At 44.1% G+C, this 18,024-nt stretch overlaps 1 long non-coding RNA gene across 1 annotated transcript in view; it reads left to right on the forward strand.

Annotated features, from left to right (window-relative positions):
- The window catches only part of LOC147573781 (uncharacterized), an 80,585-nt gene that overhangs the window by 40,700 nt on the left and 21,861 nt on the right, over positions 1-18,024 (forward strand). The gene's annotated exons all lie outside the window — the stretch shown is intronic.

Below are 18,024 nucleotides of genomic sequence, written 5' to 3' on the forward strand. Positions count from 1 at the left end.
AAATAATTAAATGAAAACATTAAAAAAAAAGAACTTTTGGCAAGAAACAGACTCTTAACTACAGAGAATGGACTGATGGTTACCAGAGGGCGGATGGGTGAGGGGATGGGTTAAATAGATGATGGGTATTAATAAGGGCACTTGTGATGAGCATCGGATATTGCATGTAAGTGTTGAATCACTAAATACACCTGAAACTCATATTACACTGTATGTTAACTAGCTGAATTTTTTTCTTTTAAGTAGCCTTCGCACCCAGCATAGAGCCAGACCTGAGCTGAGATCAAGAGTCGGATGCCTACCTGACTGAGCCACCCAGGTACCCCTAACTACTGGAATTTAAATAAAAACCTGGAGGGGAAAATAATAAATACTCTCTATATGTAAAAATAAAAATAAAAACTTCTGTATAGCAAAATGCACCCAAAGAATCATCAGTGTACCGAGGGTCATGGATAGTACATCTTTCAATACTGATGGCTATTAAAAATCGAGATCCATTCTCCTACAAGAAGTTAAAAAGAGAGAAACAACTCAATAGAAAATGGGCAAGGAATGAGAATAGAGAATTCATAGAACAAAATAAATCAAAAAGCTAACCATGAAACAAATGCTCAAATTAACCAGGAGTCTGAAAAGTGCGTATCTGAGTAAAAATACGGTGCCCCTTTAGATGACAAAATTATAAGGAATTTGAACACCCTTCGCTGGCTTGAGTGTGACGAAAGAACACGCTTACATGTGGAAGTGATATGGCATCGGCCACTAGCATTACATCTACACACTGCCCTGATCGCAACCATCCCACTCTAGAATTAATTCCACGGAAGCAGAGGTAGAAACACGTAAGGATGAACAAACAAGGATATTAATGGTAGCATTACTCATGGTAACAAACCAAACGAAACCCACAAAACTGAACGCCAACTGAAAGCTCACCAGCTGAATCATGGATGAATGAATTTCGGCTCACTGACATCACTGAAAACAAGGCAAATTGAAAAAAAAAAAAAAAGCCAACTATCACAACAAATTGAATGAAGACGCAGGTATGAGAATTCTGTTATCTCCCATTAAGCCGGAGACTAAAGAGGTTTGCAAAAATGTAAAACAATCTCTCGCTCTCTTTTAAGGTTTTATTTATTTAGGTGATCCCTACAACCAATGTGGTTGTAATACTTTTGACAGCAATTCTCATTGGATGAGGATTATAAAGAAACCACAAACTTAATTAGAAAAAGAGTTAGGCAACCCAATACCAAAATTGCCTAATGCCCTGAGCAGACTTCACAGAAAGTCCAAATGACCACGGGTTACATTAAAAGGTTCTTGGGGCGCCTGGGTGGCACAGTCGGTTAAGCGTCCGACTTCAACCAGGTCACGATCTCGCGGTCTGGGAGTTCGAGCCCCGCGTCAGGCTCTGGGCTGATGGCTCAGAGCCTGGAGCCTGTTTCTGATTCTGTGTCTCCCTCTCTCTCTGCCCCTCCCCCATTCATGCTCTGTCTCTCTCTGTCCCAAAAATGAATAAACGTTGGGAAAAAAAAAATTTTTTTTAAATAAATAAATAAATAAAAGGTTCTTGATAACTTTATTATTTAAAAATATAACAGGGGCGCCTGGGTGACTCGGTTAAACGTCCGACTTCGGCTCAGGTCATGATCTCACGGTTCGTGAGTTCGAGCCTGCCGTTGGGCTCTGTGCTGACAGCTCAGAGCCTGGAGCCTGCTTCAGATTCTGTGTCTCCCTCTCTCTCTGACCCTCCCCTGCTCCCGATCTGTGTCTCTGTCTCTCAATAAGAAATAAACGTTAAAAATTAAAAAAAAAATATATATATATATATATATATAGTAAGGTCAGTAGCATTATACCGATGTTAATTTCCTGAGTTAAAATTTTTTTTTCTTTTTACATTTATTTATTTTTGATAGATAGAGAAAGACAGAGCACAAGTTGGGGAGGGGCAGAGAGAGAAGGAGACAGAATCCGAAGCAGGCTCCAGTCTCCGAGCTGTCAGCACAGAGCCTGACATGGGGCTCGAAGTCACAAACCACGAGATCGTGACCTGAGCCGAAGTGGACGCTTAACGGACTGAGCCACCCAGGTGCCCCAATTTCATGAGTTTTGACATTTTTTTATTTTATTGCAATAAATTTAACATGAGATCTACCCTCTTAACAATTTTTTAAAAATCTTTACTTATTTTTGAGAGAGAGCACACAAGCAGGGAAGGGGCAGAGAAAGAGGGGTACAGAGGATTCAAACTGGGCTCTGCTCTGTCAGTACAGAGCCGGATGCAGGGCTTGAACTCAAGAACTGTGAGATCACAACCTGAGCCAAAGTCAGAGGCTTCACCCGCTGGGCCCCCCAGGCACCTCCCCCTCTAACAAAGTTTAAGGGTACAACACAGTGCTGTTGATTGCAGGGACAGTGTTGTACCACAGATCTCTAGAACTCATTCATCTTGCTCACCTGAACTTTATGTCAGTTGATAAGTAATTTTCCATTTCCTCCCTCTTCCAGCCCCTGGCAACCATCATTCCACTCTTTGATCCTGTGAATTTGACTATTTTTTAAAAAATTTTTTAAAACATTTATTTACTTTTGAGAGGCAGAGAGAGACAGAGAATGAGCAAGAGAGGGGCAGACAGAGGGGGAGACACAGAATCCGAAGATGGCTCCAGCCTCCGAGCTGTCAGCACAGAGCCTGACGCGGAGCTTGAATCCACGAACCCTGCGATCATGACCTGAACTAAAGTCAGACACTTAACTGACTGAGCCACCTAGGTGCCCCAAATTTTGACTATTTTTTAAAAGATTTTATTTTTTTCAGTAATCTCTACACCCAATGTGGAGCTCGAACCTACAACCCTGAGGTCAAGCATTACATGCTCTACCGACTGAGCCAGCCAGGTATCCCTGAGTTTGACTATTTTGCATACCTCATGTAAGTGGAATCATCCAGCATTTGTCTTTCTGTGCCTGGCTTACTTCAGTTAGGATGATGTCCTCGAGGTTCATCCATGTTGTTGCATGTTGCAGAATTTCCTTTCTTTAAAGCTGAATTACATCCCATCATATGTATATACCACAGGGGTTTTGTTTGTTTGTTTGTTTGTTTCTCTGTTTCAATCCATCCACCTGTCAATGGACATACAAGTTGTTTCCACATTTTGGCTATTGTTGATAATGCTGCAATGAACATAGAGGCACTAATATCTTTTCAAGATCCTGCTTTCAATATTTTTGGATAAATATCTAGAAGTGAGATTGCTGGATCATAGGTAGTCTCTTTCTAATTTTTCAAGGAAGCTCCATACTGTTTCCAATGGCACCCCTGCCATTTTGCATTCCTACCAACAGTGTGCAAAGGTTCTAATTTCTCCACATCTTCAACACTTTTGGGGTTTTGTTTTGTTTTGTTTTATATAGCCATCCTGACAGGTGTGAGGTATATCTTATTGTGGTTTTGATTTACATTTCCATGATAATGAGTGATGTTAAGCATTTTCTCATGTATCTGTTGGCCATCTATGTGTCTTCTTGGAAGAAATGTCTATTCAATTTTCACCTCATTTTTTAAATTGAGCTAAATTTTAAACTAAGGCTTTTATTTTTTTTACTCTTGAATTGTAGGAGTTCCTTACATATTTTAGAGATTAACTCCTTATCGGATATATGGTTTGTAAATATTTTCTCCCCTTCCATAGGTTGTCTCTTCACCCTTGATTGTTTCCTTGGCTGTGCAGAAGCTTTTTAGTTTGATATAGTCCTCCTTGTTTGTTCTTGCTTCTGTTGCCTGTGCTTTTGGGGTCATATCCATGAAATCAGTGCTAAGACCTTTGTCATGAAGCTTTTCCCTGTGTTTTGTTCTAGGAGCTTTAGAGTTTAAGGTCTGATGCTTAGGTCTTCAACCCATTTTCAGTTGACTTTTGTGTAGGCTATAAGATAAGGGTCCAATCTGATTATTTTGCATGAACATTCAGTTTCCCCCACACCATTCGTTAAGGGATTATTCTTTCCCCATTGTGTATTCTTGGCACCAGTTATATAAGAAGTTAACATTAGGGAAAGTTAGAGGAGTATGTGGGAATTCTCGGTACTATTTTTGCAACTTTTCAAAAACACTAAAATGAGTTCAACATAAAGAGTTAAAACTGTATGATGATCTAACTTTAACATTTTAACAGTAGAGTGTGGGAACAATGATTTCTAGGCACTTTTATTTTTTTAATGTTTATGTATTTTTCATAGAGAGAGAGAACACGGCGGAGGGGGCGGTGCAGAGAGAAAGGGAGACAGAGGATTGGAAGCGGGTTCTGTGCTGATGGTAGAGAGTCTGACTGGGGCTCAAACTCACAAACTGTGAGATCATGACCTGAGCCAAAGTTGGATGTTTTACTGACTGAGCCACCCAGGCACCCCCTTGGCACTTACAAGCTGTTATTTCTTTTTCTCTCTGTTCACCAAACTGCACAGTTCTGATACTAAGTAAATGCTCACTTTGCCAGTAAAGGATCCCCGTGATAGTGATGTCACCATCAGGGTATTAAGCTTTCCTTCCTCCCTAAGAAGAGAAAGTGATTAAAGGAAAGGATTCCTTCCTCTTCGGGAAAATTTGGTCAAAAGCAATGATGTAATTTCATTAAAGATGTTCCACAGACTGAATCTTTGCTGCTTTCTCAACCATTTCAGAAGCAGATGTAAGATTCTTGCTCTCAGCTATATATTTCTTGTGAAATATTACATAAAGATGCATAAAACAAATGTATTCATACGCACGAGTAATTTTATTTTCACACATGAGTAATTTTATTTTATTTTTAAATTTTTTTGGTGTTTGTTTTTGAGAGAGAGAGAGAGATACAGTGTAAGCAGGGGAGGGGCAGAGAGAGAATCCGAAGCAGGCTCGAGGCTCCAAGCTGTCATCACAGAGCCTGACGTGGGGCCCGAACTCACAAACCGTGAGATCATGACCTGAGCCAAAGTCGGACGCTTAACTGACTGAGCCACCCAGGCGCCCCTACACACGAGTAATTTTAAAGTAAACACTCTAGGGGCGCCTGGGTGGCTCAGTCGGTTAAGCGTCCGACTTCGGCTCAGGTCATGATCTTTCAGTCCAAGAGTTTGAGCCCTGCGACGGGCTCTGTGCCGACAGCTCAGAGCCTGGAGCCTGTTTCAGATTCTGTGTCTCCCTCTCTCTCTGCCCCTCCCCTGATCGTGCTCTGTCTCTCTCTGTCTCAAAAATCAATAAAAACATTAAAAAAAATTCAACAGTCTATTGTCACATAGGTCAAGAAATGAAATATACACAATATTTCAGAATCTCATGCATGTGTTTTCCTTTTCTTCAATGGTAACTCCTCCACACTTCCAGAAGTTTGCAACATTCTAACTTTTTGATAAACTTGTCCTCAATCTTTTTTTTTTTTTTTTTTTAATGTTTATTTATCTTTGAGACAGAGAGCCCAATGCAGGGCTTGAACTCCCAAACCATGAGATCATGACCAAGCCAAAGTCAGATGCTCAACAGACTGAGCCACCCAGGCACCTTTGCTCTGAGTCTTTTTAATGTCTTCACTTAGTTTTCTTTTGCCTGTTTTCAAGGATAGGTATTTATGCATATGAAACAAGACTTTCTGTATCCTTTTGTATCTTATTTTCTGCAACACAGTGTGTGTGAGAATTCTATACATAGTTGTATGCTTCTCAGCAGGCCCCAGACTTTTCAGTTTCAGGACGTCTTTACACTATGAAAAAAAGAAGTATTGAGAGCCCCAAGAGCTTTCTTTGGCTTATGCAGTTTATAACTATGAATACGCACCTTATGAGGAATTAAAATAGAGTAACTTTCAAAATATTTATGTATTAATTCATTTAAAAATCACATTTTAAAATTACAAGTTAACACAAAGAATGTATTTAATAGAAAACACTCTTTTAAAACAAAAGCCAATGAAAAGAATGGCATTGTTTTACATTTTTGTGAATGCTTTTCTTATGTTTATTTATTTGTTTTGAGAGAGAGCGTGAGCAGGGGAGGGGCAGAGAGAGAGAGAGAATCCCAAGGAGGCTCAGTGCTGTCAGCACAGAGCTGGACGTGGGGTTCAAACTCACGAACTGGGATATCATGACCTGAGCTGAAATCAAGAGTCGGATGCTTAACGGACCAAGCCACCATCAGCCTGTTTGGGAATGTTTTTAGTGTCTGCTTGATGGAACAGATTGTGGGACTTCCCAGCCTCCATAATTGCATAAGCCAATTCCATATAAACAATCTCTTCCTATGTATCTATACCCTATTGGTTCTGTTTCTCCAGACCATCCTAAGAGACCCATCCTCCAAGCCTACATGTCTCACTGGCTTCAGGTACCATCGTTTCCTTCCTTGTCCCATCAGATCTGGGGGTGGTAATGGCTCCCCACCATTGCTGGTACCAGAAATCCCACTATCCCTTACTGGACCTCTTCATCCTGCCACACCTCTGTAACTAGTTATGTTTAATTGGGCCATTAGCTTATGTTCAACTGAGCCTTTCACAGGGCCATGAGTTTCACAGTGAGATTCTGATGGAAACATCTATACATTGACCACTTTCTTGCTCTGTCCATCTCACACCTTCCAGCTGGGACCATTTTCTTTTTGTGATTTAAGAACCTTCCTCCAGAGAGGGTGTAAGTTTGCTTTTCCATTTGCCATGGAACCAGCGGGGTACCACTTTGATCTGGGTTCCCTTCATTTCGGGAGCCTGTTGAAAACTATGGCTCATTTTCATAATCAAAGCAGCTCAGAATGCTTTTCTTATTTCTCTGAGTTCCCCCTTAATAAACCTAAGCTGGGAGAGGCACCTGGATGGCTCAGTCGGTTGAGCATCCGACTTTGGCTCAGGTCATGATCTCACAGTTGGTGGGTTCAAGCCCCGCGTCGGGCTCTCTGCTGACAGCTCAGAGCCTGGAGCCTCCTTCAGATTCTGTGTCTCCCTTGCTCTCTGCCTCCCCCACTCATGCTCTGTCTCTCTCTCTCTCTCTCTCTCTCTCTCTCTGTCAAAAATAAATAAACATTAAAAAAATTAAAAAAAAAAAACCCTAACCTGGGAAACTCCTCACTAGATTGTCCTATCTTTCATGATTTTGCAAGCACTGTTGTTAGCATTTTATCCAGTGCTTTTAGTTGTTTTCAGTAGAAGGGCTGATTGAAATAACCCAGCCTGACATTATCAAAAGCGAGAAAGCCCTGCCCTCTCTCACATTTTTTTTCCTTTTCCCCTGAGGTTTTTGCAGGCACTGGCTACTTCGCATAATTACTCAGGAATAATCTGTTCTTCCATCTCGAATGAGAAACATGACAATGGAGCAAGGCCATTGACTTCCAGGATGTCAAAACTGTATTAGTCATCTTTTGCTGTGTAACAAATGATCCCAAAACTAAGCAGCTTAAAACAACACATTTATTGGGGCACCTGGCTGGCTCGGTTGGTAGGGCATGTGACTCTTGATCTCAGGGTCATGAGTTCAAGCCCCACGTTGGGTGTGGAGACTACTTAATTAAAAGAAAAAAAAACCCAACACATTTATTATCTCAAGGTTTCTGTGAGTCAAGGGTCTGAGCATAGCTTATCTCAGTCTTCTGTTTCATACTTTCTCACTAGGCTAAAACCAAGGTGCTGATCCAAGACCTGCAGTCTCGTTTGAAGGCTCTACTTGGAATGACTCACTTCCAAGCTCATTCATTGGTTTTGTGCAACATTCTTCATAGGAGGTTGTACCGAGTGCCTCAGTTCCTTGCTGGGATTCCCTCAGGTTCTTAATACCTAGGTCCTTCCAAAATGGGAGATCACAGTATAGCCACTTACTTCATTAATAATGAAAGCCAGGAAGGCAATAGAGAGAATTTGACAGAAATCCCAGGCCTTTGTAACCTGATCTTGGAAATGAAATGACATCCCATCACTTTCACCATATTCTATGAGTTATAAGCAAGTCAATGGGTGCGGCCCATACTCAGGGGAGCTGGGTTACACAAGGGCATGAATACCAGGAAGTGGAGATCATTGGGAGCCATTTTAGAAGGCACCTACACTACAAGAATGAGGTCTGAATTTCCATCTGTGAGCCTGGTTTTCAACAGCTACACACCAACTTTGGCACCTTGGTAGGAGCAGGATGGCGACAAACTTTTTATAACACCTATCTGTATAGACTACCTCCATGCTCCAAGCACCTTGGTTTGGCTACCTCTTCAGTAGGCTCATCAGATAAACCAACCGCTTTTTCTATAAGCAACTCTCAGTTGTCAGGAAGTCTTGATATGTTAATATTGCCATGCAGAGTATACCATAAAATCTCTTCTTGGGGCACCTGGCTGGCTTAGTTGGAAGAGCATGACCTTCTGTTGGGTTTTTTTTTTTTTTTTGTAATATTTTTTAATGTTTTATTTTTGAGAGAGAGAGAGAGACAGACAGCACGAGTCAGGGAGGGGCAGAGAGAGTGGGAGACACAGAATCCAGAGCAGGCTCCAGGGTCCGAGCTGTCAGCACACAGCGGGATGCAGGGTTCAAACCCACAAACTGCATGATCATGACCTGAGCTGAAGTCGGATGCTTAACCAACTGAGCCACCCAGGCACCCCGAGCATGAGATTCTTGATCTCAGGGTTGTAAGTTCAAGCTCCACCTTAGGTGTAGAGATTACTAAAAAAAAAAAAAAAAAAATTAATAAACTTTAAAAAATAAAAAATATCTTCTTTTGCTCAAGTGGGCCTTTGAACATAGAAAAGCTTTTTTGCCATTTTGTTTGAATGCAGTTCCAAAACCTACCGTATGTCATGAGATTGATTTTGGCTGAAGAAGAACCATAACAGTGTAGCCCACCATCTTTCTGCTTATGGCCGGTAATTGTTCACCTGGTACTGAGCTCCAGTCACTTTAGACACACAGCTAAAGAGTGTGAACACATCATAATACGCTTGCAGTTTCTAATTCCCTCATAGCCTTCTCCATTTTCGTTCCATTATCAATGACAACACTGCTTTTCCATTCCACATGTATTTCATAAGCCATATTCACTGTCTTATTAACTATGTATAAGACCTAGAAATATCTCAGCAATCAAGTAGAAACAGGGTTCAGTTCATTATAAATCAGGGACACCTGGGTGGCTCGGTCAGTTAAGCATCTGACTCAATTTCAGCTCAGGTCATGATGTCACGGTTCGTGACATCAAGTCCCACATCTTGCTCTGTGCTGACAGTTCAGAGCTTGCTTGGGATTCTCTCTCCCTCTCTCTCTGCCCCTTCCCCCGCTCGTGCATGTACATGTGCTCTCTTTCTCTCTCTCTCAAAATAAATAAATTTAAAAATTTTTCATTGCAAATCAGATAAAAAGATACCTGATGGTTTCTTCATATCCAAATGTGCCATGTACAAGATACGGAAGTAATACACACAGGAAGTCTGTGCACAGCTTAATAAGATCCAGACAATTTTTCAAACTATGTTTTCTAGAAAGAACTTGTGGGACTAATAGCTTGGGCAAATTTTGAAAATCATTCATTTTCCACTTCTGAAAACAGTTGACAGTATTTTGCAGTCAACTTGGCAGCTGTGATGTAAGCTTTTGGCCTTAATAGGCTCAAAACTTAATATATGCACTTGTATCTATATAAATTATCCTTCCAAATATTCTTTTACTTTATTAAAAAATTTTTTTAATGTTTGTTTTTGAGAGAGACAGAGAGAGAGACAGAGAGAGACAGAGACAGAGAGAGAGAGTGCAAACAGGGGAGAGGCAGAAAGAGAGGGAGACACAGAATCTGAAACAGGCTCCAGGCTCTGAGCTGTCAGCACAGAGCCTGACGTGGGGCTTGAACTCGGGAACAGCGAGATCATGACCTGAACCAAAGTTGGATGCTTAACCGACTGAGCCACCCAGACACCCCTCAAAAGTATTCTTATAAAATATGTTGTTTTGAGGTTTGATTGGTAAGAACAACATGTATTCAGCGGATCTAATTTTCTAACACTTTCCTATTTTCCTCATGCTCTTTGCATTCACTATTATGTCTGGATCAAAGGTGATTTATCATACAAGTTGTTGTACATAATTTTAGAGAGTTTTATTTCCACTTCAAGAAATTTAAGTCAGCAAAGCTGTCAAACTTTTAAAATTCATCCTCACAAATGTGAAGGAATACTTTTTACCATTTATTTATTTATTTTTAACTTTTTATTTCATTATAATTTTTTAATGTTTATTTATTTTGAGAGAGAGAGAGGGAGAATCCCAAGCAAGCTCTGTGCTGCCAGTGCAGAGTCCAACGTGGGGCTCGATCCCACAAACTGTGAGATCATGACCTGAGCTGCAATCAAGAGTTGGATGCTTACCTGTCTGAGCCACTCAGAAGCCCCTATTTTTTATTTTTTTTAAGTAGGCTTCATGCCCAGTGTGGAGCCCAACACAGGGCCTGAACTCAAAACCCTGAGATCAAGACCTGAGCCGAGATCAAGAGTTGGACACTTAATTGACTGAGCCACCCAGGCACCCCTGAAGTAATACTTTTTAAAAATACAATTAAATAACTAAAAAATCAAATATAGTTATTAAAGATTATTTTTAATAGTATGAATGGCAGAATACAAAACAATTCTACAAAGAAGGCTGCCTGCCATAGAAATGATCTCTGAATTTCCATTCGATCTGATCTTTGCTGTTTTGCCTCACGTTATTTATTCTTCACATTTTTACAGGAATTTGTCCATTGCAAGAGGAGAAAACTGTCCTCCTAATGGTATCTGAATGAAGCACCTTTATTTATTTTTTTTTAATTTTTTTTTAACGTTTATTTTATTTTTGAGACAGACAGAGACAGAGCATGAACGGGGGAGGGGCAGAGAGAGAGGGAGACACAGAATCGGAAACAGGCTCCGGGCTCTGAGCCATCAGCTCAGAGCCCAACGCGGGGCTCGAACTCACGGACCATGAGATCGTGACCTGAGCTGAAGTCAGACGCTTAACGGACTGAGCCACCCAGGCGCCCCTGAAGCACCTTCAATATTCACACCAACACTCACTCTCCTTCCTGATTTACATAATTACACGGAAGCTCTCAAAATTTGTTTGGGGCATGTAAAAGGCATGCTATAATGGACAGACTTCCCCTCCAGGACACTGCTGAGGGTGTTGAGGTCTTGCAGCTGAGTGCCCGTCCCAGAGACTGCCCTCAGAGGAAAAGGGCTGCCTTGCCCACTCCCTTGCCCTCGGTCACAGCCCCTCCCTAGGGGCAGCCCACATCCAATGCCAGGTCAATGTGTAATACAAAGACTTGGTCCTCTTGCCTCTTGAGACACGTGTCTGGGGGCATTCAGCTCTAGCTGCCTGTGGGACTGGATGAGGTATCGTAGTTCAGCTTCTTCCTCTCCCTGCCCCCCTTTACGCTGCTGAACCTGACAGCGCTCCCCAGTTCATATCCTAAACCCTAATTTCTTTTTCAGAGTCCCTTTCCTGAAAACCCAACCTACAGCCTGCAATCATCATTAATTATTTCAGCGTCTTACTCCTGTAATTATGTAATTACTCAACGCGCGCACATATACACACACTTCAACTGACAGATAAAATTTTGACTTTGAATGCACACACAAGGTTTTTACTCCCCTTACACCAGGATGCTTAAATTTAAAAGTGGCTATTATGATCTTAGGAGCGCCTGGGTGGCTCAGTTGGTTGAGCATCTGACCCTTGATTTCGGCTCAGGTCATGATCTCACGGTTTGTGAGTTCAAGCCCCACGTCGGGCTCTGTGCTGACAGCTCAGAGCCTGGAGCCTACTTCAGATTCTGTGTCTCCCTCACGCTCTGTCCCTTCCCTGCTCGCATTGTGTCTCTCTCTCAAAAATAAATAAACATTAAAAAAAAAAAAAGATACCAGTCATTGGATTTAAGGCTCACTCTACTCTAGTATGATCTCATCTTAATTTGATTACATCTTAAAGACCCCCAAATCAGGTCACATTCACAGGTACTGGGAGTTAAGAATTCAACATAGGGGTGGGTGGCACATAATTCAACCCATGACAGATACCATATGTAATTCAGGGTGAAGAGGTGCCTGGGGTGTGGACAAGAAGGAAGGAGTCGAGAAAAGACAAGCTAGGGGCGCCTGGGTGGCTCGGGTGGTTAAGGGTCTGACTTGGGCTCAGGTCATGATCTCCCGGTTCATGAATTCAAGCCCCAAATCCGGCTCTGCGCTGAGCCACAGAGCCTGCTTCGGATCCTCAGCCTCTCCCTCTCTCTGCCCCTACCCTACTTGTGCTCATTCGCTCTCTTTCTCAAAAATAAATAAACATTAAAAAAAAAAAAAAAAGACCTTAAAAAAAAAGCAAGCAAAGGAAAAAGAAAGAGGAGGGAGAGGAGGAAGAATGTAGTAAACAATATTTCCATAAGTATAAATTGTCCTGTTTCTAGAAAATGCTGTGCATGTTTATGTAGAAATTAGACTAAAGAGCTAGCTTTCTATTTTTTGTGGGAATAATAACAACAGATAATCCTATCTGTGGCTTACTAGGAGCCAGACACTGTCTTAAGCACTTTATACATATTAACTCCTGTAATCCTCATATCTCAACCCTGTGATGTAGGTATTATTAATTATCATACCCATTTCACTGATGCCAAAATTGAGGCCTAAAAAGACACAGCTAAGAAAATGGTTGAGCCAGGATTCAGCCTGGCTTCAGAATCTGTGCTCTTAAACACTTTGCTATATACAATATAATTCTGTTCTTGGAAAACAAAAACACTACATGTGTGTACAAATGCTTGTATACTTGGAGTGCCTGGGTGGCTCAGTTGCAGTTCGTGGGTTCAAGCCCTGGGTCACAGAGCCTGGAGCCTGCCTCAGATTCTGTGTCTCCCTCTCTCTGTGCCCCTCCCCGAGGCGCGCTCTCTCTCTCTCTCTCCCAAAAACAAATAACGTTAAAGAAAAATTTTTTTTTTTTTTTTAAATTTTTTTTCAACGTTTATTTATTTTTGGGACAGAGAGAGACAGAGAATGAACGGGGGAGGGGCAGAGAGAGAGGGAGACACAGAATCGGAAACAGGCTCCAGGCTCTGAGCCATCAGCCCAGAGCCCGACGCGGGGCTCGAACTCACGGACCGAGAGATCGTGACCCGGCTGAAGTCGGACGTTTAACCGACTGCGCCACCCAGGCGCCCCTAAAGAAAAATTTTTTTAATGCTTGTATATTTTATAAGACCAAATAAATAAAAAGTAAATAACAAAACGAGGCGTCAAAATAAAAAAGTAAAGAGGCGCTTGGCTGCCTCAGTCAGTGGAGCATGTAACTATCTCAGGGTTATGAGTCTTAAAATCCTCTAAAAAAAATTTTTTTTAAGATTAAAAAGTAAAAGTTTGGATTCTAATCAGTTCTGTTTCAGGGTCGGGGGGGACACAAATGAATGTTCTGATTGGCCTGTGTTGGGTCAAATGCCCAGACCACATGTTTTGCGGAATGGAAGTTGCATTAGTCCCAGAACATTCTCAGTAGAGTCACATGGGTGGATTTCGTACACCAAAGAGGCTGTATTACCAGAGGAAGAGGAAGTAGATGGCCGCTGAGGGGCATGGAAAACCACCCATCCACGCCAGTCTCCTTGAACCTCAGAACCACCCTCCCTACCTTTTGAAGAGATGCAAAAAAAAAAAAAAAAACAAAAAAACAGGGTAGCTGGAGGTCCTTCACTGTTTGGATGAACAGAAGGCATGGCCCTAAGGGGAAGAAACAGGCTGCGGAGAAACTCTCCCTTCAAAATCCCTCCCATGTTTCCTACCCTCCGCCCAGGAAAGGGTTAATAAAGGGACAAAGCTTTGTGTTCTCTGCACCTGCCACACAGACAGACAGACACACACACACACACACAGAAAAGGTGCCCCTGTCCCCAAGTCCTACGAGGGGCAAGTGCCCATCTGGGATAACTTAATGGTGCAACAGGAGCTTGTGTTGCATTTGGATCATCTGGTATTTTGGTTGCTCCGCCAGCCTGAGGATTATCGCACCTGTGGGGATTAAGTGGTGCTGTAGGATTATCTTGAGTTTGGAGTTTAACCCCCACGTGGAAGGATTTTCTGGCGGTACTGTAGGATTATCTCGGGTTTGGGTTTGATCCCTCATATGGAAGGATTCTCTGCTACTTTGATGTTCTTCATGACCTGGTGCCTTCTTTTCTACAGTATTAATCAGTGAATTATTGACTCAGACCTACTTCAAGACAGGTGTCTTCATGGCTAATAGTTCCTGTTCTGGGATCGTGGGGATGTATTTGTGATGGGTGGGATGGTTCTATTTTCCATTGGCACACTGTTCCAGGGGATAATAATTATGGCAGAACTTGTATCTCAGGAGTTGGTGGGAATGGTGGGCCCTGTATCCTAGGGGTATAGGAATTATAGATGTTGGGTCTCAGGGACTGAAAAGAACAACAGTATTTGTATGCCAATGTCTGATGAAAATGGTGGCCTTGGTGTCTCCAGGGTTGATGGGAAAGGTAGATCCAGAGTCTCAGGGGCTGATGGGAAGGTGGGTCCTGAGTCCCAGGAGCTGATGGGAAGGGTGGGTCCAGAGTCCCAGGGGCTGATGGGAAGGGTGGGTCATGACTGTCAGGGATTGGTTGGAATGGTGGGTCCTGAGTCTCAGCGATTAGTGGGAACGGGTCAGCTGAGTCTTAGGTGCCAAGGGAGTCGAAAACTCTATATGAGAATGATGGAAACAGTTGGTCCTGTGACTCACTAACCAATGAGAATGTAGGCCTTATGTTTTAGGAACTAACGGGAATTATGTATGTTCTTTTACCCCAGAGGCTTAAGCAAGTCCCAAGGCAACCCAACCCATAAAGCTGTTTGTTATTCATCTATCCCTCCATTTCGTTAGCAAACCCTTTCCTGGGCCCCTGCTATGAGCCACACCCTATGCTGGGTGATAGTGAGGACACAGAGATGACTCAGGCCTAGATGGTGCCCTCAGTGAATTCCCAGAGCCAGACCCAGACACCGAGAATCACAACATGACAGGATCAGAGCCAGGAAAAGGAGACAGCAGGGTGGTGCAGTTACTGTCCTGTCCAGACTATAGGGCATCTGGGGTAAATGTAGAGTGACGGTAATTCTGGATACCAAATCAAGGTGTAGGGCCTGACAGAATGTCCTTTTTCTCCCATGTGAATTCGTGTGCATGACAGGAGCCAAATACTAATCCCAAGTAAACTGCATATTTTTGCAGAGGCAGCTCACCTCCAAAGGAGAGGCATGGACCGTGGAGCCACAGAGACCAGGGTTCAAGTCCTGCCATTGCCATTCACTTTGGAGGTTGGCTAACTCCCTGTTCAGAACTTCAGTTCCCTCATCCTTACACAGAGATAAAACAATTCCAATAGTAAGACTGCTCTGAGGGGCGCCTGGGTGGCTCAGCTGGTTGAGCATCCAACTCTTGGTTTCAGCTTAGGTCACGATGAGATCAATCCCCACATAGGGCTCTGTGCTGACAGCCTGGAGCCTGCTTGGGATTTTCTCTCTCCTGCTCTCTGTCCCTCCTCCCCCCGCCCTCCACGCTCTCCCTCTAAATCAAAAATATTTAGGGGCGCCTGGGTGGCTCAGTCGGTTGAGCGTCCGACTTCAGCTCAGGTCACGATCTCACGGTTCGTGAGTTTGAGCCCTGCGTCAGGCTCTGGGCTGATGGCTCAGAGCCTGGAGCCTGCTTCCGATTCTGTGTCTCCCTCTCTCTCTGCCCCTCCCCCGTTCATGCTCTGTCTCTCTCTGTCTCAAAAATAAATAAACATTAAAAAAATTTTTTAAATATATTAAAAAATATTAAATAAAATGTTAATTTTAAATTTAAAATATTAATAAATTTAATTTTAATTATATTTAAATTTAAATAAAATTTAAATCTAAAATATTAATATTAAATAAAATAAAGTAATTTTAAAAATATTTTAAAAATAGTAAGACTGCTGTGATGACTGGATGATCTGATTTATAACAAATACCAAGCCCAGGTCCCACCCCAAACTAGACACTCAGCAAAGGGTATGTGTTGTCATTACCATTATTCCTATCGTTAGTAATTAAAAACAAAATTTAAAAGACTTTGAGGTCAGTATCCAATATCTGAGTTCAGAGGCTTAAGAGCATCGGAAGAAATCAGTAAAAAATAAAAATAAAAAACAAATGGGGCTCCTGGGTGGCTCAGTCCGTTAGGCATCCAACTCTTGATTTCGGTTTGGGTCATGGTATCAGGGTTCCTGAGCTTCGCACGGAATCCGGCAATGTGCCAATGGTGTGGAGCCTGCTTGGCATTCTCTCTCTCTGCTCCTCCCCAGTTCGTGTGTGTGCGCGCGCGCTCTCTCTCTCTCAAAATAAATAGATAAACATTTTTTAAAAGAAGTAATTTGCATATGCATAAGCATTAGTTTCTGTATGCAAGAAAACAAATCTCCCAATTGCCTGAGTTAAGTATGGATAATGTATGCAATGGAATACTATATAGCCCCTAAAACGGAGAAGTTGGGTCTATAAGCATGGATAGGGGAGGCTCTTCAAGACGCAGTGTTAAAAAAGCAAAGTGTAGGACAATGTGATCCCAGCTGGGGACAAAAAAAAAGAGAAAGGGGTGGCATAATATATGTGCATAGATATATAGAATTCGGCTGAAAAGATACACAAGAAATTGGTAAGCCTAAGCTATCTCCAGCAAGTACTGGGTGTCTGGGGGGCAGGGTGGAAGGCAAACGCATTTTTCACTGTTGGAGCCCTAGAATCACATACCCACCGCTGCCTGAATGTGTTCCCTAAACGTCCCCTGACCCAAACGCCCACAAAGCTCCGAGCTGCGCATAGCACCTATCCTCCCCAGTTCCCTCTTCCTCCTGGTTCCCATTTGGGAACAACTTCTGTCCCCTCAGTTCCTGGGCCAGACTCCTGGCGGCTGTATCTTCTTCACGTCTTCCCCTCCCCATCACGCCCACAGTCGGTCAGTGCCCAGTCCCTCCTGCCGGCACACATTCCCTGCCCCACCCTCTCCTTTCTGTCCGCAGGGTCCCAGCCCCAGCCCGGGCACCCGCCCCCTCCACCCATCCCCCACAGGGCCCCAGAGGGGTCTCTCTGACGTCCAGACCTGACTACCACCCTCCCCGGCTCCCGGTCACCCCCAGGAGAAAGTTCCCAGCCTGGCCTTCAAAACGCTCTCGAGCCTGGCCCCGCCCACCGCCTCAGCCGCATCTTCGGAGCTCCTCGGCTCCTGTCCTCTAAGGCTCCAGGCGGACTCGACTGCTCTGCGGTCCTCCCGGAATCGCCCCCGGTTCCCTGCCTTAGAGCCTCCGCCACGAACGTCCTTGCTGCGGCCAGCCCCCCTCTCGGCCATCCAGATCTAACTTCTCCCGGTTCTCGGAGGTCCCTTCGGCTGTCTCCAGCCGAAAGGGCTCCTTCCTCCCCTGGGCTCGCACAGCCGCGGGCCTCTGGCTCTGTCATACCCCGGTCGCCCTGCACTGGAACTGTCTGCGTCTGGGGCTGTCTCCTCCATCAGACTGTGAGCTCCGTCTGCAAGGGCAGCTATGGGTCTGATTCACCTTTGGGGCCCCAGCGCGGGGGGCGGGGGGTGGCGAAGCGGAGGGAGGGGAAGGAGGCTGGGAGGGCAGGAAGGGGGGAGAGCGAGGAGGGGAGCAGACCCCGCTGGGGCGGGGGGGGGGGGTGGGAAGGAAGAGGAGAGACACAGAGACGGAGAGACCGGGAGGAGAATGCACCGCGCAGGAGGCGGCGACCGCGGCGACAAGGCGAGGGCGCAGAGGTGGAGGGCGCGGGAGAAAGCGGAGAGGGGAGAGCCGGGCCGGCCGCAGGAGGCGGAGGGAGGGAGAAGTGGAGCGCGGCGCCCCGCCGCCCCGGCCCCTTTTGTCCCTTCCCTCCGCCCTGCGTCACGCTCCCGGCCGGCCTCCCCGCGCGCTCCCTCCCCCGCCCGCGCCTCCTCCCCGGGGCTGGATGGAATT

This window comes from Puma concolor, chromosome E2, assembly GCF_028749965.1.
Source record: "Puma concolor isolate L17-30 chromosome E2, mPumCon1.1.hap2, whole genome shotgun sequence".
Taxonomy (NCBI): domain Eukaryota; kingdom Metazoa; phylum Chordata; class Mammalia; order Carnivora; family Felidae; genus Puma; species Puma concolor.